This window comes from Dermacentor albipictus, unplaced genomic scaffold (assembly GCF_038994185.2).
Source record: "Dermacentor albipictus isolate Rhodes 1998 colony unplaced genomic scaffold, USDA_Dalb.pri_finalv2 scaffold_15, whole genome shotgun sequence".
NCBI lineage: Eukaryota > Metazoa > Arthropoda > Arachnida > Ixodida > Ixodidae > Dermacentor > Dermacentor albipictus.
Genome location: NW_027225569.1, coordinates 12,060,473 through 12,083,377, shown reverse-complemented (window position 1 = coordinate 12,083,377; position 22,905 = coordinate 12,060,473). Strand labels below are relative to the sequence as shown.

The following is a 22,905-nucleotide window of genomic DNA, read 5'->3' as shown; positions in this document are numbered from 1 at the left end:
GAAAGTCTGCGAGGCGGCCTCGTAGGCCTCTGGCATTCCACTGCATTATTGCAGATCTTCGTAATTGGTTTTCAAAAGATAGCGCCATGATGCCTTATTGTAGAGCCGCGAGGAGCGGTTCCAAAGCATCTAGAACATGTAGCGCGGTCTTAGCAACCGGCGTCTGTAGTCCGCAGAGAAGTGAACGCATCGTAGTTATCAGGTGTTTCAGCATACTTCGTACATTTTCATTTTCTGTCTTATCATTCTCAACCACCTTTGCAGACACATCACCCGACGCGTTTAAGCCTGTTTGTTTGGGTGGGAGCGACGGCCAGTCAATGTCAGAGTCGGTCGGCGGAGGCGTCGTTTTATGCAGCGCATGTGTTCCACGTGCTGCGGCCGAAGAAGGTACGTCAGGCCCGCATCTTGATCGCAGAAGCAAACTTGGCAAGCGAGGAGCTTGCCATGCGGCCGATGGTCCATCTGTACGGGAAGCACTCTTGTCTTGCTGTCGTCTGTGTCGCGATCGACGTCTGCGGCGGCGTATCGATGTAGCAGCCTGTCTGTGAGTGGAGTTGTCCCGCACCATCTTTCGAAGCACTGACATTTCGTCCTTGATTTTCTGGCAGGCTTTTGATGTCGCTTCATGTGGACCGGCGCAATTGGGACATTTTAGGGTAGTAGCATCGCAGCTATCATTTTGATGGGCCCCTCCACACCGTTGGCATGTTACGCCGCCCTTACAAGCTGCGCTTACGTGTCCTATTTTGAAACACTTCCGACACTGCACCAATTTTGGCACGTAAGGGCGCACACGGTGTCTTATGTATCCTACTTTTACGTAGTCAGGTAATGTTTCAGAGTCAAATACTATTTTAATACAATGGGATTGACCGAAGCGGTGAATCTGCACTATCGGTGCGGTGGAATTCAAAAGCTTCTGGAGGTCAGTGTCTGCGATTTCTTCGTCCACATAAGAGATAACGCCAGTCGAGGTTCCTTTTCCATACGCAAAGAAGGAGCGCACTGGGATGTTTCCTAGTAGTGTGGCAGCCTTTAACGTATCCAGGATTGACTTGTTCACGTCCACCGAAAGGATGTTCCTCCGAGCGTTAATTCTGATCTCGCTGACTTGGCCGGGCGCAATTCGCTCAAAGTACTCCGTTAAGCTTTGCCTGTTCAAAGTATTCAGATCGTCGGTAGCTGTGGTAGGGACGTAAGCAACAGTGAATGATTGCTTACCACTGTCCTGCTTGGGCAACGATTCACTGTCTGTTGATGTCCTCCTGAGTTTTCTCTTCAAACGGCGACCCACGGCAAGTGTGAAATCGTTGTCCGATTCCATTTCTTCAACCGTTGAGCTATCGGAAGATTCAAGGGCTACTGCGGAAGGGCCAGTGCGGTCCCTTGTCTTCGATGCAGCCAGTGGTGGACGACCAGGGTCAAACGCTTGGTTGGGATTCTTATCCCCCATCCTGGAGGATGACGTTGTGCCCTTTGCACAGTCTCTGATGTTGAAAAACGTCCGAGACACAGGAAAATGAAGAGACCACAGCTATAGGCGTTCTTCTTCCGAGGCACTTCTTCTTCCTCCCTGAAAGTCCGACAACAACAATGTGGGTTGTCGGGAATGTGCCAGATTAGCCTGTAAAAATTTAATGGGTATGGAATGGGCCATGGTTGAGTATAGAAAAGAAAGGGGAAGAGAACGTTAAGATGAGTATAGTATCGCGGGAGACAGAAATAAAGAAAGGCAGAATGCGCGAAGTTAAGGGGAGGCAGAAGGTAACAGAGAAGAGGAGAAGAGTGAGGAAAGAGAGATAGAAGATAGGAAGGAAGAAAAGAGAGAAGCAGACCACTAGAACGAAGCGAGGGACAAGGGGAGCAACCAGACGGGAACAAGGATTGAGGAGAATAGAGGGGCGCATGCACCCGCACTCTAGAGAAAGGGGCTGCACAGCGGCAAACTGACATAAGCGTCAAGTCCAGAAGCCTAGGTATAGAAAGGATACCAGTGTATCTGATGGCAGGGAGTATAAATGGCCAGAGCCATCGCGCAGCCCCCAGGGGACAGGAGTAGGTGGTGCATGCTATGTTATCCATAGTCTGTGCGCATGCGCATACGCGCTATGCGTTCTAGCATCACTGGGCAAGTCGCATCTCTCGTGGGATGCGACGACGGCCTAGCTACCCGCCGGCACTCGGCGCACGATACCGCAGCGTCCCCCATACGCACCGAGCACGTTTCTGCTAAATGCGCCTCAGCACATTTCCTGCACACCATCCGCGAAGGGTCCGACTTATGGGGACAGGCGCGTTTGGAGTGTCCGTACGTTGAGCAGTAAGTGCAGGTAGGGACATGTAGGTCTTCTCGCACCGTCACCGAAGTCCAGCCTATGATCAAACGGTCGAGGGCAGTAAGGGAGCGGAAGGACGCTGCATCGACGGCAAGGACATGGGTGAAGTTTCCGGAGCGTTCCCGGAAAGAGACTCGTATTTTACAGGTATCAGGATCGAGTTGGGTTGATGGGTTGCGTGCATTGATAGCAGCAAGGAGGGCATGAGCTGGTACGTCGGGATCAACACCTGATATCCGAATATGGGGTTGTCGTTTTTGGGCAACCTTTATGGAAACCGCGGTACGCGTTATCGGGTTCCTTTCAATTGCAGCCTTGAGATGGTCGAAAGAGTGACGCTCGTTAGTGAAGATTTTGATGCCGTGTCGTGTACGGCGCATCGAGACGTCACCGATTCCCTCCGTTATTGGCTCTATGTTGGCCTTGAGAAGGGCTACGACATCGCGCGCCGGCGAGGCTGAAGGAACGACAGGGGTGAGGAACAGGATAAATTCGTGCTCTCGTTTGATTGCATCGCGCCGTGGAGGAAGTATCGGCAGGTCCGGGACCGTTGGTTGAACATCTGCAGGGGTCCTGATTGGGAGCGGCCGGGTCGTGGAGGAGGAGGAGGAAGAACTTTATTAAAAACACCAGTCAATGAACGTCAGAAGAGAAATGCTTCTCCCCCTTCGCCCCTAGCCGTCGGCCGGAATGCCTTGAGACGCAGCAGCAGCAAGGGCTTGACCGATGATGTCCCGCTGGACGTTGGGGTCTGGGCTGCGGAGCAAAGCCTCCCAGGATTCTAGAGTTCGCGAGTTATCATGTTTAGCCGGACATGTCCACACCATGTGAACCAGATTTGCTGCCTCATCACAGAACCTGCACTTTGACCTGTACACTCCTGGATGCCACTTGCTGTAGAGTACGGGGTTTGGAAAAACCCCCGTCTGCAATTTCCTCCACATAACCTCATCTTTCTTACTGAGCGTTCTGTCCGCTCCCTGGTAGATTTAGCGATTTAGTCTGTAGTATGATATGATTTCATGGTATGCGCGCATATCCTCTCTTCTGATTATAGTTTCGGTGGTTTGGGGGCTTCCGGGGGTCGACCGGTAAGTGAGACCTCGGGCGACCGAATGAGCCTCCTCGTTCCCTCTAAGTCCCTGGTGAGCTGGTGCCCAAACGAGCGTGAAGCAGCCTGCATACCAAGGTGCGCCGCAGCCGCGTATGTCCTGGGCTGACAAGGAGGACGCGGTGGAGCCGCCATCGTATCGCCAGCAAGGCGCTGTTGCAGCTGGTCCCGCAACTCTTCAACGCGACCCGCCTGATGGGCAGTAATCGCTCGAACGTCAGCGCATTCCTGTAAAATCTCGGCAAGCCAGGATACGATTTGCGAGGGTTGAGCATTTGGCACTTTGGAGGAGGCGTGGAAGATCAAGTCTGTGATTAGTTTTTGCTTCTCTACTATGCGGTGAATGGAGGCGGTAATGCGTTGCTCGGGATCCAGGGGAACAGTGGGAACCGAGGTGCCACAAACGGAAGCCGGGGAGCTGGGAGCAGCAACAACAGATGGTAAATACCCGGTAGCGGGGCCGCCCCTTGCGGGCGGATCGCGTTCCCCCCCTGGCAACTCGGCCTCGCGAAGTACCGCGTCCCCTTCACCCGGTACGGCGTCACGGTTTTCTCAAACATCAAACAGTCCATCGTTAACTTACATAAGGCTATAAAGGACAACGCTGTTGTAGAGGGCGCTACGCGCCATGCGTTCTATATATGCGGTTGTGGAACAAAGGTGCATTCATTCGTTCGGTCAAGGGGCTCCGAGTCACTTGTGTAGACGCGGCTAGCGTCTGTCAGCACCCCACGTCGTACATGGTGTCAGAAGTGGTCGCCGTTCGCTCTCCTTAATGGCGAAACCGGACGCTGCTGTGTTTGCCGGGGTACCTGGACTCCAACAGCCATCGAACTTCGACTTCGCCGACCCAAGTGCATGGCCATCTGGATTGAGCAGTTCGAGGACTATGACTACGCTACAGGATTGCACCATGCTACCGACGAGGTTCGGGTACGAACGCTTCTTTATTGCATGGGTGTTCAAGGTCGACGCGTGATGGCGTCTTTCAACTTTTCGGCCGAAGAAGTTCAGTCAGTCGTACAGCGTTGTTAAAAGCAAGTTCACCTCGTATTTCGTGCATCCGCTAAACGAAGTTCACGAGAGTTATCGTTTTCACAAGCGGACGCAGCAAGACGAGAGGGTCGATGCCTTTTATTCCGCGTTGCGAAACATGGTAAAAAGATGCAACTACGGCTCAGCGTCCACTGAGGACAGGCTCGTTCGAGACCGATTTATTGTTGGTCTGCTGGACACACGGAGCAAGAAATATTTAGGAGTGGAAACTCCGCTGTTTGTGGCGACCAGAAAAAGTCACAAGCCCGCGCATATATTTTCATGCTGGCGGCACCTGGCGACATGGGAAGAAATTACCGCCGTTTCGGTTGCCAGGACAACCGGTCGAGCGTGTTGCTCCCGTTCGGCCGCGCGCGCCTGACTCACCGTGGCCTGACTTTTACTGAGGGCACTCTCGCGCGCTTCTTTACCGCTTGTAGCCCGAAGAGCAACTGCTGCTACGCTTCAGCCATTTGAGCACAGTAAAAAAATGTTAGTATTGCGGCGCTCGAACCGACACCGACAAAATCTGTTGTTGTTGGACTTAAGGGCGTACAAATACAACGTTACGGCGTGCCCGCTGAAGCAAACACCCGTGTCGTCTGCTTGTCGTCTGCTTTGAGCGGGCGCCGCCGGAGCGAGCGCCGGAGCTGCCGAGCCGCCTGCCTGGCGGTGCTTTTTTTTTTCCCCCCGCTGCGGCTTCTACGACGCGCCGCATGGTGCCGCCACTGCATAGGGTAGCGTCGGCGCATGCAACAATTTTTATCTGGTCGCCCGCGCTCGCTCGCGCTGACGGGAGTTTCACCTCCTATATGTCTTACTCCGTGGCTGGACAGCAGGTTATAGGAGCAACTCTGCCGTACTTCTGACTTGACGCTCGATAAAACGCTTCTGCATGCACGGCTCCAAGAAGATGCTGAATGAGAAAAACGCGAACGAGAAAGCCATTTATCTGGGCCAGTCGCCATTGATGTAGCGAAACACAGGCCAACGAGAAGGCCGTCGCGTAATCAAGCGTCGGCAGCAAGAGAAACGCTCCTCGCCGGCGCGCACAGATCGTGTCACTTCTGCGGACGAGATGAGCATCACCGGAAATTTTGTCCAGCCAACAAAGCTGTTTGCAAGTTTTGCAAAAAGAAAGGACACTTCGAAGCAGTTTGCTTAGCCAAACAGCGTACGCAAAGCCGACAGTCACATGCCATCGAGATGCATGCTGTCAAGAGCAGTCATGAGGCAAAGGCTAAGTTTGTTTGGGTCCACGTGAATGGAGTCCCACTCAAATTCAAGGTCGACTCAGGAGAAGAAGTTACCGTCGTTCCAAGCACTTTTTGAGGAGTACCGTCGCGACTCGAAAAACCGGAGGGTCTTCTCACCGGTCCAGGAAATTGCCCTTTGAAAGTAACAGGCCAATTCACAGCTACGTTGGATCGGAAGAGCCGCACCTGTGTGCAGTCAGTGTACGTCATGCCTTCACAGTCTACACCTCTACTATGCTACCCTGCTATCCTCGCATTGGGAGTCGTGAAGTTCATCGACGCCGCACAGCGACCTGAAAAGCAAGCTTGCTCTGCAAGCGACGCAACGCCTGGCCAAGACATCTTCGAAGGGCTTGGTACTGTAGGGGAGGAGTACACTATTCGACTCAAGCCAAATGCCAGGCCATTTGCTCTCAGAGCACCTCGCAGAATTCCCATTCCTCTGTGCAACCAGGTAAAGGAGGAGCTGGACCAGATGGAAAAACAAGGTCTCATCAGGCGCATTACGGAGCCGACGCCATGGTGTGCCGGTCTGGTCGCAGTACGGAAGGCATCAGGAGGGATCCGAATATGTGTGGACTTAACAAAGCTCAACAAAGAAGTTCTCCGTGAAAAGCATGTGCTTTCAACGGTCGAATGGGTACTCGGGCAACTGGGCGACGCCAAAGTGTTCTCGAAGCTCGACGCGACAGCAGGATTTCACCAAGTACGATGGTCCCGAGAATTTCAAGAGTATACCACATTCATCACACCATTTGGACGCTACTGCTACTGTCGTCTACCTTTTGGCTTGACTTCAGCACCGGAATATTTTCAGAGAGAAATGGCTCGAATTCTGGAGGGGCAACCGAACGTCGTCAACATGATAGATGCCATTCTGGTTTTTGGCAAAGATCGAGAAGAGCACGACAAGCGATTTGTGGAGGTGCTTGCACGTTTGAAGACAGTCGGAGTTAAACTCAACAAGTCAAAATGCTGCTTCGGTCAAGACAAAGTAGATTTTCTGGGTGTGGTGATCGACGCCAACGGTATCTCGCCAAGTCCCAGCAAACTCGAGGCACTGCGCAACTTGGAGCCACCTAAGGACGTCGCCGGGGTTAGGCGATTCCTCGGCATGGCTAATCATATTGGTCGCTTCCTGCCCAACCTTTCGCAAGCAACCGCCCCTATTCGCGCTTTGCTAGGTGAGAAAAATGCATGGCAATGGGGACCGCTTCAAGAGACCGCTTTTAATCAGGTAAAAGCGATGCTCACCTCGGACCTGTGCGTCGCTAAGTATCATCCCTGTCGTAATAACATTGTCTCATGCGACGCGAGCTCATTTGGATTGGGCACGGTTCTTCTGCAAGAACAACCATCAGGTGAACGACGCGCGGTAGCGTTCGCATCCAGGTCGCTTACTGAAGTGGAGAAGCGCTACAGCCAAACAGAGAAAGAAGCGCTGGCGGTAGCATGGGCAGTGTACCGCTTTGACCAATATGTGCGTGGCCCAAACTTCACGGTAGAAACCGATCACCAGCCGCTGGCAACACTACTTGGAAACGCTGACTTGGACACGATGCCCCCCCCCCCGTATTCAACGGTTCCGCATCCAACTTATGCGTTACCAGTTTAGCGTGGTCTACGTTCCAGGCAAACAGCTAGCCACTGCGGATACTCTTTCAAGAGCTCCGGATGAGAAGCCGTCGATCAGTGCGGTGGATGTGGTAGAGGAGTTTGTTGAATTTCAAGTTGCTACTGTCACAGACACGAAGCTGGTTACTGTAGATGAGGTTCGCAGGCACCAAGAACTGGACTGCACTCTAAGCCGAAAACGGGGAAAAGGGGACTAACGGCAGCCGTTGGAACTTTCGATCAACGGTTAATCCACCGTGCGTGCCGTGTGAAGAGGCGAAGTGTCGTGCGCAAATTTGAGGGACTAAATGTTCGTCCTTGCAAGGTAACGGTCGACGGTGGGGATCAACGGCACAATTTAGTCCTCTGACTCCCTCTCCTCCCTGCCTGGACGGGGTGGCAGCGGGTCATAAAACACTGTTGCTCTGCTGTCATCCCGCCCACACGAAGGTCAACAGGCTTTCGCCATTGGCTAACATTTTGGCGGGATTCGGGCCCTGCTTGCGGGCACTCCGGGTAAGCGCGCGCAAGTCGGGTCCCGGGGAGATCACATCGGGTCGTCTGAAGGTGCGTACGTGTTCCTTCTCTGCCGGCGGCGCCCCCTTTGTCCGCCGCCGGCCGATGGTTACTTCGGCTCGTCGGGCTCCCGACATCGGCGGGCGCGCCCGCACTCTTCCGTCGTCTCGATGTCCTGAGGCAGCGTCTGCCGATCGTGGCCCCGTCTGTTCGTCTCTCGTTTCTTTCTATTTCCCTTTTCTCTGCTGTGGGGTGCGCGATGGCAGGCGCTGACCGAAGGATAGGCAACTTCTTACTGCTGGGGTTCTTTTTTCTTTGTTCCTCGTTTCTTTTTTCTCTCTCTGTCGCGGTGCGCCGTTAGTGGCCACCGGCGACCATTCGGCCATGTTTTGTGTAACTAGCTTCAGATTCGGACGGGACGTTAAAATTGATGTTTGTATTGACTACCAGTTTAATAAATGTACTTTCTGGCTTCTCGAGAGCTTTCCCTACCCTTATGAAAATATGAGATGAGTTTCACATGAAAGTCTGACGAGTTTTGACATCACAGCCATTAGACTTTCTGATGAGTTTCTTTGGAATTTTCTGATGTATTCCTGTCATTCTATAACATATTGGCCACCGTCTTTCTGTAGAACTCTTGACGAGTGCTTTTCTTGTGAGCATGAAATGTCTTCCTAATGTGCGCTCCAAAGCAGTTTTCTTGCGACTTTCTCACGTCTTCCTTGCGAATCTCTAATGAGCTTATACATTAGACTGCCGGTGCTCGTATTACTCCTATAACAAAATTGGCCACCACGTGTGGTAACATTTTCTCATGTGTCCCAATGGCAGTCAGACCTTATTTAAATATGTTACCTTTGCGTGACTATCTTTGGTGCTATATATATGCAGCCTGTATGCATGTATGTCCAGTGAAGATGCAGCACTTCTGACATGTACATGGGCCCTACATATGCTGCATGTTAGACATTACTCAACGAAAGAAATTTAACAAAAACATTTATTGGGCATATCAACGCTTCCTTAAATGCAGAAGGAGGTTAAATGAAAGGAAAACACAGTATTAGCCTGGTTACGGATGTGATATCTCCCTTTCATTTAATCTCGCTACTTATCACTGAGGAGAGGCTGTTCTTGAGGTGGAGTGTTGTCATCTTGAAGTAAGTGCATGTGTACCCTGCATGGTAGAAAGGACAGATAATTAACAAAACTTGGCAATCAACCACAGAAATACACGCTGTATCACTTGCTGCAGAACGGTCTGGAGACGTTATAGCTAGTTCTGCGAAAAATTTATGTGCTGTCGGTTCACACAAAGTTGAGGAACCACTGTGTGGCCTTTGGGTGCAGCAGTAACTACAGTAAGCAGAAATTGCTCTTGGCTGAACAAATGTGCAACATGGATCAGCTGTGGCGTGTGTACATGTCGTGAACTACTTCAGCTATATCGGTTTCCACTTGACAAAGGACAGCAGTGTCTGTGGATTGCTAGCGTGAATGAGAAATTCTCACTAATTACTTGGCATGGAAATGAGCGTAGGAGTGTTTGTGTATGGGCAACCCAATGCATCCCAGAGACATCCAAGTGCCAGTCGTTATAGAATATTTGCATCAGCTACGGGCACAGTTCTCATACATTCCAAGCCTACTATGTCATGCATGTGTGGGCCTCCTGAATGATGGCATATATCCCATTCAAGAAATACACCACACCATGTCTGGGGTTTTTTATCATTTACACCCGAGCACTGCTTTCAGAGGGAGGGCACAAGTTGAAAAACAAATGCGTAGAAGCATGACAAACAAGCTTGCATAAAAATAATTTAATAAATAAGCATGGTGGTTGCTATGCCACGTCATTAGAGAGTATTCCTCTTTGTCATGCAATCATAATGAGCGTCGACTGACACACGTCCCATTTTTGGCTGTGGTATTCTTCACTGATTTTGTTGTATCAGTCGGTTGCCATAGGCGAACGAAACAGATAAACAAGCTAAATCCAGTGCACAGCTTGTCGGGTCAATGCATGGTCAAATAAGACGAGCACACTGGTCCTTTGAGTGAATTATGGTGCTCTCCTAGGCGCATGCTGAGGCACCGGCTAGTCAGCGTGCCCGATGTACATTGGACCAAATATGCACGTGATCAAAAGAGTAGCCTACATTAACCCTGAAAGATACGAGACAAATTTTGGGTATTTTTAACTAAGCAAGCCTCCAATGCCTGGGTGCCTTTGTCAATTCACTTGTGGACTGCAATGCACGTATATTTTCAGCAAAAATAAATTAGGCAGCATATGCACAACAGTCATGTTGTATGGTCTCCCTTCCCTTGCTGCGCAAATTTTGTCCTGAAAAGTTACAAGTTCAAGTTCAAGTTTATTCATCAATGATGTCAGATTTACAAGAATTGTATGCAAAATGAGCATTACACAGGGAGTCCCAAAGTTACAAACTGTCAGGGGGACTCCCATACATGAAAAAATAAAAAAGACAATACAGATCAAACATTGGTTACGGTGGCATTACAGACTAAATAAGAAACAGCGCGAAAAAAGAAGAACTCAAAACTGTAAGGCAAAAAATTGCGAAGAAGACTTCTGTAGTGAACAAGCAATGCAAATGTAAAATACAATAAAAATATGAGTAATAAACGTGTAGTACAATAGCTAAGTCAATTATGATTACACTCACAAAGGCAGTGGTTAGGATGAAGAGAGTTGCTGCATAAAGTATTTCTTAACCTGATTCTTGAATATGTGCTCTGTGGGGGATGATTTTATGGTATGTGGAATAGAATTCCATAGTTTTATTCCCGAAAATGTGGTAGTGAACTTACCATAGTTTGTGCGCACTTTAGGCAAAAGACGATTATCGAGTTCAGAGAACCGAGTAGTGTTAGTATTTACAAAAGTTTCAGTAACAAAGCCATCTATGTGTGCAATATTACGAAATAACTTATAGATCACGATTGTTAACTTTAACTGAAAGAGCTGATGAAGAGGATGAATGTTTAAACTGCAATAAAGTGGCGTTGCATTCGATAGGAAATGGCTGAAAGTCATGAGGCGAATCGCCTGATTCTGCATGCGTTGAAGTTGGCTGAGGTGAGCGAGGTATGTGTTTCCCCAGGCTGATATGCAGTAAGATAAATGGCTGTGAATGTGTGCATGATAAAGGGAATGGATAATGTGTGGCTGAAAGTACGAGCGGGTTTTGATTATGGCGCGTATTCCAAACGATATCTTACGGACAAGTGACTGCGCATGAAGATTGAATTTCAGATGCCTGTCTAAAACTACGCCAAGAAACTTAGTGCTAACAGATATTGGTATTAAGTTGTTTTCAAGACGCACCGATATAGAGTTCGAAATTAGTGTCGGGGAGGAATGAAAAACCATAAAAACCGTTTTTAGAGGATTGATGCACAACATGTTCTTTTGACACCAGGAAGTTATGTTATGCAGATCAACGTTAACATTTTGCTGTAGCTCCTCGACATCGTTAGCACAAGTAAAAATAGTGGTGTCGTCTGCATATAATATACAGTCTGTAGTGGTTAGAACATTAGGTAGGTCGTTGATAAATAGCAGAAACAGCAGCGGGCCAAGGATCGAGCCCTGAGGAACGCCTTGATATATGTTCTTAGCAGATGAGAGTTTGCCGTCAATCTGAACAACTTGAGTACGATTAGTTAGGTAGCTAGAAATAAGCTGAAGTGCTGGGCCAGTTATGCCGTAAGATTCAAGTTTATGTATTAGAATTTTGTGATTAATGGTGTCAAAGGCTTTTGTTAAATCTATGAATACACTTCCAACCAGCAGGCCTTGGTCGATTGCCTTCTTGACTTTGTCGGCAAAGGTTAGAAGCGCAAGCTCAGTTGAGCAACCCTGCCGAAAGCCATACTGTTTAGGTGATAGTAGATTAAATTTTGCTAGGTAGGATGATAAACGTGTATGAACTAGTCGTTCAATGATTTTACTGAAAAATGAAAGAATACAAATAGGCCTGTAGTTATTCAGAAGTTCACGATTGCCTTTTTTGTGAACAGGTGTTATTTTACCAACTTTCAGAGAACTGGGAAATATGCCTGCTTTAAACATTTTGTTAACAATATCGGCTATGATAGGAGACAGTTCATTAGAAACTAACTTGATACGTGATGGGTCAACAGAGTCTAGGCCAGGTCCAGTAGACCTAAGCGAAGATATAACATGAAGAACTTCCTTTGCATTCGTAGGTCGCAAGTAAAAAGAATGAAGATGACGAGGCAATGTTGGTAATGGGGGATCTGTTTGAGAATCGCAAGTACTGCTAAAATACTCGCTGAAGGCATTCGCGATATCAGCTGGGTGGCAGTATGTATGTGTCTCAGTTTTTATTTTTGTTACATGCTCACGGCATTTATTATTTAAGAATTCGTTAATGACCTGCCAGTTGCGCCTCGTATTATTGGCATTATTCAAAATCTTGTTCTGAAAGTAATCTCGTTTAGCACATTTAAGTGCTGCTGCAAGCGTGTTAGAATATTTTTTGAAACGAGATTTAAGTTCACAGTTAAATGGTTGACAAATTACGTTTTTGTGGAGCCGATTTTTCTTCAATATACATCGAAGTAGCGCTTTCGTGACCCAAGGTTTTCGAGGGGAACTGAAGAAACGAGTTAGGATAGATATAGTAGTGCATTCATGAATGCAGCGTGTAACTTCAGCCAAGAACAACTGATAAGCCTCTTCCGCGGAAGATTCACAGAGTACTGCGGTCCAGTCATTTGACTGTATCATAGAAATAAATTTTTGAGAGTCGAAATGTACTTTCTCTTTCTTTTCAGTCGCTTTAGAATTTTCTCCAGCTAAACTCAAAAATACAGGGTAGTGGTCGGTTATGCTGTGCTCGATGACTACTGCCGTATGATCTGTAGTAAAGTTGGTTAGTATGTGATCAATTAACGTATTAGATCCTGTCATGTCACATCTAGTTGGAGAAGTGATTAGAGAAGCAAGGCCATAGCTAAGAAAAGACGCAAGATAATCAGAACATGATGGACTATTAGGGTCGATAATGTTTATGTTGATGTCTCCGCAGATAATGACATTTTTGTTTTCGTTCGCAACAGTGTGCAACAATTTTTCAAACTGCAGACAAAACTCAGAGTATGACGATGATGGTGAACGATAAATGCACGCTAACACTGTGTTCCGGCCATCAATTGAAAAAACACTCTGATCAAATTCTAACCATATAGATTCGCAGATCAGATTACAAAAGGCAAGATCATTGCGGCGTTTGTATGGCAATGATGATTTAATAAATATGGCAGATCCGCCGCCACGTGGCGTAGCACGATAGCAGTAATCTGCATTGTACTCTGGTAGCGCATATAAATTTCTATCGTCCGGTGACAACCATGTCTCAGATAGACAGATAAAAGAGAAGTTGTGATTAATTATGGAAAGAAATGCTATGAGGCTATCATAGTTTTTTCGTAGACTACGAATATTGAAATGTATTAGCGATAACTTGGAAGTTTCATCACTGAAATGTTTTTTAAGATCCTGACAAGAAAACATTCTTGAGAAGGTTTAAGATATGCAGCCGCAAACACTAGTAAGCTAGGTGAAAACAGTAAGATCACCCGCACTAGAGATCCGGTACACACGGCTGTCATCTGTCTTTCGCGCCTTGATTACGCAGTGGTCTGTCCAGAGGTGTTTCCAGCCTCTTGCCTTTTTCAACTCAAGAGCTTGTGCAAACAGCCGCTTTCTTTCTTGCGTAAGATGTTCATTTACGTATAAAGGCTTCTGATCCTTTTGTGGAAACCCAAGGTTCACAGTGGTCAAGCGAGCCTTGCGTGCCTTTTTCACGAACTCAGTTTTTTTTCTCGGGAGCAAAAGCGTGCAATAATATTTGTTTCCTTTTTAGCTGGTACACGATGTGCAGTATCGACATCCTCAGGAGCGATTTTGCATCCTATAGCATCACCCATAGACTGAACAACCGCAAGACAGCTTTCACCTTTAGTTGCAGGGACACCTTTTATTTCTACGTTATTTAGTTGGGAGTACTGTTCCAGTTCAGAAACCCTGCGCGCCAAGTCGACATTTTCATCTTTCAAAGCCCTGTTTTCAACAGCAAGATCTATATTCTGCTTCTTAACCGTCTCGAAAAGTTCATTAAACATGTTCAGGCTATCACGCATCACAGCAACCTCAGCCCGTAAAGCGTCCATTTCTTTTGACAACTCAGCATTGGTCGGCATTGTGTAAACAGCACGAAATTTGGCAGCAGCGGCAGCAGTATGCACAGAAAAAAATATGGTTGGAAAGCAAAGGAAAAAAAAGACCAACCTGTGGCAAAAGTAGAAGTAGATTAGGGACTTGCTCGCGACCGCAACCGCCGCTGCCAAAAGTGAGCGACAGCGTCAGCGATGCCTGCTTATATGTGGGAGCTTGGCCGGTAGAGGGCAGACGCAGCAGACCAGTCACTATCGTGACGAGGTGGTCAGCTGGGCACCGCACGTGTAGAGGTGATAGCCTTTCCTTGCTTCGGCTCGTGGATTGTTCCGCATATGCTGTGGCAAAAGTAGAAGTAGATTAGCAACTTGCTCGCGACCGCAACCGCCGCTGCCAAAAGTGTGAGTGTGTTTACTGTTTACATGAACTGATTGAATTGAAAATTGAATCGAGAAATGCAAGGAGGCAAGCGAGGCTTGCTTGGTTAAAGATAGCACCAAATTTGTCCAGTGCGTATCAGAGGCACTGTGCTGTATTCCTTTCACATGTGGTCAAATGTACATAGCGCAGACTGGCTGGTGCCTAAATATGTACCTGTGAGATCACCATATTTCATTCAAAAGACCAGTATGCTCGTCGGACTTGGCCACACATATCTGCAATGGGGCTTCAGGCCAGATTAGGATTGTTTATCTCTTTTCACCCATGGCTGAAAATTGGCAAGAGAAATCAGTCAGGCGCACCACATAAATAACAATAAGTGTGAGCCAGCCCCCACTATCAATGCATGAAGAAAGGCATCCTTTGTAGATTACAAGGGATAGAAATTAGTCTGTGCCTATTTACTTCTTTTTATGCAGACACCGTTTACCATGATTTTATGCCTTTGAATTATACCTTCTGCCATCCCTCTCAAATTAACTGGTGCACAACATAAGTGCACATCCAGTGCTATTTTTGTTAGTCCTTCCAACAACTTAAACCGTCAGTTGTTAGCCAAGGTCATGTTGCATAGTCTCCCTTCTCTCACTGCGTAAATTTTGTCCTGAAATGTTACATGAACTGATTGGTAAATTCAAATGGACACTACAAGTTTCGCCGAGTGGACACAGCTGGTTCTCAGAAATGCACAAAAACAGTGATGGGTATCTGTTGGCATCCTGTAGTGTGTGCAAACTAGCTGTGACATTGCTGCAGTAAACACACTCACAACTGCTACAATGCCTACCAGCATGAATAAGGGCAGCTTGCAAAGAAAAGAATACGAAGAAAGTGAGAGAAAAAATAGAAAGCTTACCAGAAAACACCTCACTACTTAAGTAACTGCAGCACAATGAATACTGGCCTTCCTATTTCATTTCAAGAAATTCTAGTTCATCAAATGTGTATTTGCCAGTGATTGTTATTCTGAGAACAAGACAGACATGATTGTAAATATCAATGTTAAACAATGGTAGGCACACTGCGTGCTTAGACCTGTGACATATATGGCACACTACACTTCGAATTCTTACATGGACAAAAACAGCACATGTGTGTATCATAAGCAGAAAGGAAAACAGGGAAATATGGGCTACAGCATAAGAAACAGTTCCAAACAAATAAAACCAAGATAAAAAGAAACATACTGTGTAATAGGCAAAAATAAAATGGACTTGCAGCCAAGCAATTGATGCGAGAAAAATACTAAACGTCAGGACATGCGACGTGTAGTTTTAACAGAACAAGATAATCTGTGCATAATATCTACAAACACAAATAAGCAGCAAGTGGAATGATGTTGCAGAAATATTTAGCCTATTTAGCAAGATGAATTAAGTAATATGTCGATACACTTATCCACTAATGACACCGAGATCCTACTTTTGTGAACACATACACTTAAAGCATACCTGACATATCCATCCAGATTACACGCCGTGTTGCTGCAGCCATGGCCACGGGTTATGTGGACACTGTTGTGGGTCACGGCTTCACCACTACAAAGAGAATTCTGTGTTAACTTATAGCTGTGGCACAGTAAGACTATCACATAGTGAACACATGCAAGGAGCATGTAAAAACAGTCATGAAAACAATGCCTGCACTGGTGCAGGGTGGCAACAGAGCACAAAGTCAAAGTTACTGATGAATGTCACGATAACAGGGACCCCTTCAACAAGGCAAAATTTCACACGCAGGAGCAGCAGCGCATTACATGAATGTTTGTTTACATAACGATTCTAGAGTTTCTTTCATAACTTTAAGTAACTATCCCTTGTAATGTTTACTTACGTCGAAGTTATGGCAACACTCCTTCAAAACAAACTTGTACTAGTAGCACGCTGTGATTGCTTACATTTTTTTCCCCAATACTGCTCGTAAATCGAAAACCTTGTAAGCAGAGAGTCTCTACAACGTCGAATCATTTATAAGCGAGGAAACGTCATAGCAGTAAGAATCGGTCAAGAGGTAGATGAGTCGTTATCATGCGACTTCAGCAGAAAAACGGGAGCTCACGCACAAGCGCGCATGATGAACACGATTATTTCTGAACGTAATCTTTCTCATCAGAAGAAAACGCTTATCAAGATTTTCAATTCTGCATTATGGCAATTAATTCGCGCAACTAAACTCTGACACCCAGCAAGCATCGGCATAGGTTTCACTGTTGTCGTGGGAGTTCTCTTTCCTACGTTCGCAAGGCACCCTATGCCCACACGAGAAGCACGCACAACACGTGTGTAGTTAGCAAGCACGGTTACTCACCTTTTGAACGGCCCGACGCGGTCGAAAAGCGCCCTCCAAGTTGCCAGTGCTTCGATGCTACTCCCAGCAGACATACCGCTGCATAGTGGACGAGCAGTGGCACGCTAACAACACGCATTATTTCTTCGCGACGTCCACCCAACTTTCCACGACAACCAGAGACAAAGGGAACGCACTCCACAGCATGAACATCATTGGTCCACATTTCGCTGGCGCGCCACGCACACGGCGAGTTTGCAGCGAGACACAAGCTGTCTGTGGCGCTTATGCGCACGCGAACTAAGTCACATTTGGTTACAGCAAACACAAAAACACACGATCTAACAAGCACATCGTTGCAGCTCGCACACCCGACCGACTCGAAAACAGAGCGACAGACTGATTGGATTGGATTGGATAGGAAACGGGACGGTAGGTGGCGCCACGAACAGGTCGGTTGGGGCCAGCCAATGTCTCGGCTAGCGTCATCTGAGGATTTGTGCGGCTGCCTAATTGCGCATAGCTGTTGCAAGACAAAGAGAACCAAAGATAAGTCTATATTGTAAGCTATAGCTTGGCATAGAAAGAAATTCTATAACGCATTTTCAATTTGAATCGCTTCGGCTATCTGCAGCCAGCAAAAGCATGGCCTTCGAGATCTGAAAATGTTAACCCTATAGAAAGCCGTTGCGGTGACGTTATTCGAACGATTTTCGCTTCGGTTACCTCTCATAAAACCCGTGAATTACGCATTTCGCTGCTCCCGGTGCTACCTGCGCCGTCACTTCAATTTAAATAACTTCCTGCTGTCGTTAACATCTACTATATGGCCTCAGACATCGTTGACGTGATCTCCGAGGGACACATGTGTGCAGTGTGCGATGTTTTAGTGCCAGTTGCAACAGTGTCAGTCGGAAAGCGTCAAATCTGCTCGTGTGGCGCAGCTTACGCCCCTGTCGTCCGTATCTTGCTTTCGTGTTGGCGTGTTTAACGTGCGCGGGTTGCACTCCTGTCGCTCGTGCCTTCTGTGTTGATCGTGCTACCCACGAAGATTCCTCGAAAAACCCACATGTCTCGGCAGCGTGCATTTGTCCTATGTGGTATATGCCAGAAGTGTGCGCTGGCGTACGGTGTGCGTGCAACCAAGTACTACAGTGCGTTCCAGCAAATAGACGCTGCCGCTTACGCGCAGTTTCTTTTTCTTTTCTTTTTTTCCCCGTCGTGGTTGCTCAGTGGCTATGGTGGTGTTGGGCTGCTGAGCTCGAGGTCGCGGGATCGAATCCCGTCTTCGGCGGCCGCATTTCAATGGGGGCGAAATGCGAAAACACCCGTGTACTTAGATTTAGGTGCACGTTAAGAACCCCAGGTGGTCGAAATTTCCGGAGTCCTCCACTACGGCGTGCCTCATAATCAGAAAGTGGTTTTGGCACGTAAAACCCCATAATTTTTTACGCGCAGTTTTCCATGTCATGATCATGTCAATCTGCAGAATTGTCGGTTTGCCACTTAAAGACTAGTAACACATCCGAGTAATCAAACTGCCCAGAACAAGGCATACGCTATAGTTTGGCACTGTTTACCAAATGTGATAACAGGGTAACACAATCTTACAGTGCTCTTTAAAAAGGAAAGAAAATGACGTCGTTGTTTTGTGCCTAGCCCTGATATATTGGAAGCGTTTCCAGAGTACTCGGCGCTCACGCTGTGTTATATCGTTTTCTTCATTTTTGTCTCTTAGACTGCCCCCAACGATGAATCAAAACCACTCCCAGCAAAGGCCAAGGGTCCGAGTGTCTTAATTAACTGTATCCTAATTAACGGTACCTTACTTAACATCGTCTTCATTAACACCAATGGTCATGAGTTCGACTCCCACCAATAGTCATGGGTTCGAGTGCTTTCATCAACTATATCTTAATTAGCTGTACATTAATTAGCATCGCCTTCATTAACGACAACGTTCGTGGGCACAACTCCTACACAAGATCATGGGTACGAGTGTTTTCATTAACAATATATTAATTAAATATGCCTTAATTAACATAAACTTTACCAACTAAGGCCGTGGGATCGAGTGCTTTAAGTGACTATATTAATTAACAGTACCTTAATTAACATCGCCTTCATTAACAACAAAGGTCGTGGGTTCGATTCCCACCCAAGGTACTGGGTGCGAGTGACTTGACTGTTAGATCTTAATTAACAGTGCATTAATTAGCACCATCATCATTAACAAAAGTCGTGGGTTCGAGTGCCTCAAATAACTGTATCTTAACTGTGCTCAATTAACACCGCCTTCATTAACACCGAAGATCGTGGGTTCGAGTGTCTTAATTGACTATATATTAATTAACACTACCTCAATTAATATCGCCTTCATTAACAACAATGTTCGTGGGTTCGATTCCCGCACAAGGTAATGAGTTCGAGTGACTTGATTCCTAGGTCGTAATTAACTGCGCCTTAATTGGCATCGTCATCATTAACAAAGGTCGTGGGTTCGAGTGCCTCAAATAACTGTATCTTAACTACGCCTTAATTAACAGCGCCTTCATTAACACCAAAGGTCGTGGGTACGAGTGTCTTAATTAACGACATAATAATCAGGTGCACATTAATTAACATATTAATTAACATGCTTCGACTTCCACTAAGGGTGGTACGTGCGTTCGAGTGCATTAATTAACTATATCTTCAATAACTGTCTTAACGGTATCTTAATGAACACCAAAGGTCGTGGGTTCGTAGCCTTAATTACCGCCAAAGGTAGTGGGTTTAACTCCCATGAAAGGTTGAGAGTTTGTAACCTCTTTGTACATCGAGTGCTCAGGCCGACAATGCCGGATTTTCCGGCTCATGAGCCATTTAATGCTATCGCATTACAAAGAATTTTTAACGACTTGGCATCGTACACATTCATACGTGATGTACTTTGACATTAGCAATAACACAAAAAAGCTGTATACTCCTCTCATCAGAAATCTTAAGGTGCATTGTCATTTGAGTCTCTGATGTACTTGTGATGCCAAAAAACATTAGACGATGCATTTCTTATGCATGTCTGATGTCACCTTAGGAACACATCACGTCCTCTACAGAAAGTCATGGTTCATTTTCATAAGGGTAGGGTCTCCCTTGCTGCGCGCGCGGTCTCGCCTTCCCCCTTAAGCTGGGGCCGGCGGGGCGCGTACGCGCACAGCTCCGTGGGCCGCGCCTGCTCCGGCCCACGGAGCGGGCCGGAGCAGGCGCGGACGCGGTGCCCTGCACGCATGGCGCCTCGGAGTGCTCGAACCCGCGGTGGTCGTCCGGCGTGCGCGGAATCGGAGCGTGCGCGCCGTGAGCGTAGCGAGGAGACCACAAATTCTTCTTTTGTTCTTTCTGGAGGTGACGACATAATAGGTTTTGTGACCGCATGCGGCAATGAAAGTGACAAAAAAGAAAAGAAGAAAAAAGAACATTGTGCTTTGAAGGCGTCTGGGAGCTTGTCTGTGGTTTTGTCGACAGCGTCTCTTTCATGTGCGCCGCGGTGCTTTGGTGGTATATGGTGGCCGAGTCAATGGTAAATAGCAACAGAATAGGCAGAGGGCCAACTCTAAAGTTTTTGTGGATGGCCCACACGGTCAAAACTTACACACTTATGGCTTGATGCACGGAATTGCTAATTCTGGGGCTTTTGCTACAATGACCTTTCATATTAACGAACAATTTATTGTAGTCCCCTGAAGTTTACTATATTAAGATTTCACTGTAGGATCATTTTCAGTATACCTGAATGGCACTTTGGTTTGCCACCTAGCACCCTGCTGCTGAAGTGACACTCAACGAAGTAAATTAAATTCACTCAATGTGCCCTAAGTTTGCGCGTCTGACCAGGATATTAAAGAGACACTAATCCCCGAATGCAGAGATCTAACTGGGATCGGGCTTGGACTTGACGAAGTCGGCCCGAAGCAAGAGGCGGACTTCAAAACGCCCAAGTCGGCTTTCGCGTTTCATAGACGTTCATGCTGACTTGCTTCGTCAAGTCAAGACTGTGCTTCAATACAAAATCAGGTTGCTCGTCTGTGTTCGAGGTTAACAATCAATTTATTAGCGTAAGGCACGTTGTACAGCAAAAAAGTATGTATCTTTCCAAATTTCCACCAGGGCATAAGTGCTGAAGTATAGTTTGCGTAAACTTATTCCATCTGGCTACGTCCGCCGCTGCGATGGGCAGTGCTGCTTCCGGAACGCGCGCGTTCCCGGCGGATTTAGGTGGTCTTCAAGTTTCGGTATTTTGGCGCGCTTTTTGAGTTGCAGGTTTCACCATCTTTTCAAGTCGCCGCTACACTTTTAGGCGACAGTGTATTTGAGTGCAAATCAATTTTATCGTCACATTTATTTTGGTTTTAGTTTATCTTTAACTCAGAGGTCTTGTTGCATGTTTGTTGCCGTAGAGAAGCGAACGAAATGGTTGGTTCGTATGGTGGTCTTTAAACGGCTTTTGTTCTCGATTTCCGCAAGGCGTTCATGCGCCGTCTGGGCCGGCAGACGAGGCATACGGTCGGTTTCTGAGGGAGCTCGCGCGTCCCTTTTCGCCTACAGGCATTCGAGGAGGAAGGCGACGGCCCGTGTTCTGCTCGGGCTACGTGACCCTTTGAAGAAAAAGCCAACCTATTCGAACGCACTAGGCCGGAGTCACAAACAAGAAAAAGACTGCAACATGTGCTGCGAACGAAGAGTACCGAGCGCCGTTGAGTCCCCTGCCCGGACCAATATGGGTGACAACACCCGATAAAAAACATAATAAATAAATAAAATGACACGTGCAAACGATTTGTCTGCTTCGCATAGAGGGTTTGTCGAGAACAACGAGGGGGAGAGTTTGGCACAGTCGTAGACATCGCAAATTGGCAGTGCGTGTCGTCTGCTAGGAAAGTGTGTCTGTTAAGCGCGGGATACATGGAGCGTTCTTTCACGGCGAACATCGCGCGGCGGAAATAGACGCGGCGGGACGACGCCGGCGGTTCGCTGGCTCCGCTTACATGCAGCGACAAACGGGCGGACGCCGCCGCGCGCCCGCCGCATTGTTGACAGACTTTACGAATGTGTTTCTGGATAACAAAAAAGAATAAGCAGAATTTCTATTGTATTATTTATTGTTACTGGCTAAACTTCGAAAAAAAGTTTCATAGAGGCGCTTACGAACGATTTCTACACATTTCATTTAGCTGCAAGCATTTTAGCGGGCTGGCTTTGCGCCGTCTGGCGGGTCTGGCTACGTTGAGTGAGCGGGCACCTGCGATCACCGCGGAGTGCAGGCGTTGCAGAAGCTTTTGTGGATCTCCAACAGCGACGTTTACTTTGCGTAAAAATAAATTGTGGTTATTGATGTTTACTTCAGTGTCAGCTCCTGTTTTAAAGCCTCCTCCAAGAACTAGCGTTTTGTGCTACATTTGGCGTGAAATGGGCGGCTCTCGTTCCGAGCGTGATCCGAGCGTGATCCTAAAGTAACTTGGTAAAAAAAAAATTAGAATAGTTACTAATCTAAACGCGCGGTGTAAGCAGCGCCTGAAGCTGCTGCACCCAAACACGCGTCCTGGCGCCCAAAACATTCTGTGTGTGCACGCACACATCGATCACGCACTGGTTTTGAAAACTATATACTGAGATAAAGGGGAATGAAAAAGAAATAAAACAACAACAGGAAAGCAGGAGGAATGAGTTTGATGGGGCATCAAGGGCGCAAGAATTATATAACTATCCTACAATTAGGGCGACAATAAGTTGGCGCGACGAATATATAAATCAACGCGGTCGTGTACCGAAAGCACAACGGGTGGTATCATCGGGTGATCACTTGCGCATATAAATTTGTTTTCATCAGTACCAACCTTATGAACTTACCTCCCGGATCGGTTCCGATATCGGCGATGATCTCTGCCCATGCCACAGCTTTCTTTCGCTGATCCTTGTAGTCCTGGCGACCACAATCCCAAATTATGCCACGCATTTGCACTGCTGTAATGAGCTTATCATTGTATTCTAGTCTCGCTGCTTTCGATGACTTTGCCATGGTTACAGTGCTGTCCC

The 22,905-nt window shown here is 47.2% G+C and overlaps 1 protein-coding gene and 1 long non-coding RNA gene across 2 annotated transcripts in view; one reads left to right on the top strand and one right to left on the bottom strand.

Annotated features, from left to right (window-relative positions):
* The window catches only part of LOC139051840 (uncharacterized), a 76,938-nt gene that overhangs the window by 15,414 nt on the left and 38,619 nt on the right, over positions 1 to 22,905 (top strand). The window lies entirely within an intron of this gene.
* LOC139051829 (uncharacterized) lies at positions 8,857 to 17,245 on the bottom strand. Its single transcript, XR_011509575.1, has 3 exons — positions 16,855 to 17,245; positions 15,999 to 16,085; positions 8,857 to 9,051 (listed from the first exon to the last, which is right to left on the bottom strand). It is a non-coding gene; the product is annotated as an uncharacterized lncRNA (long non-coding RNA).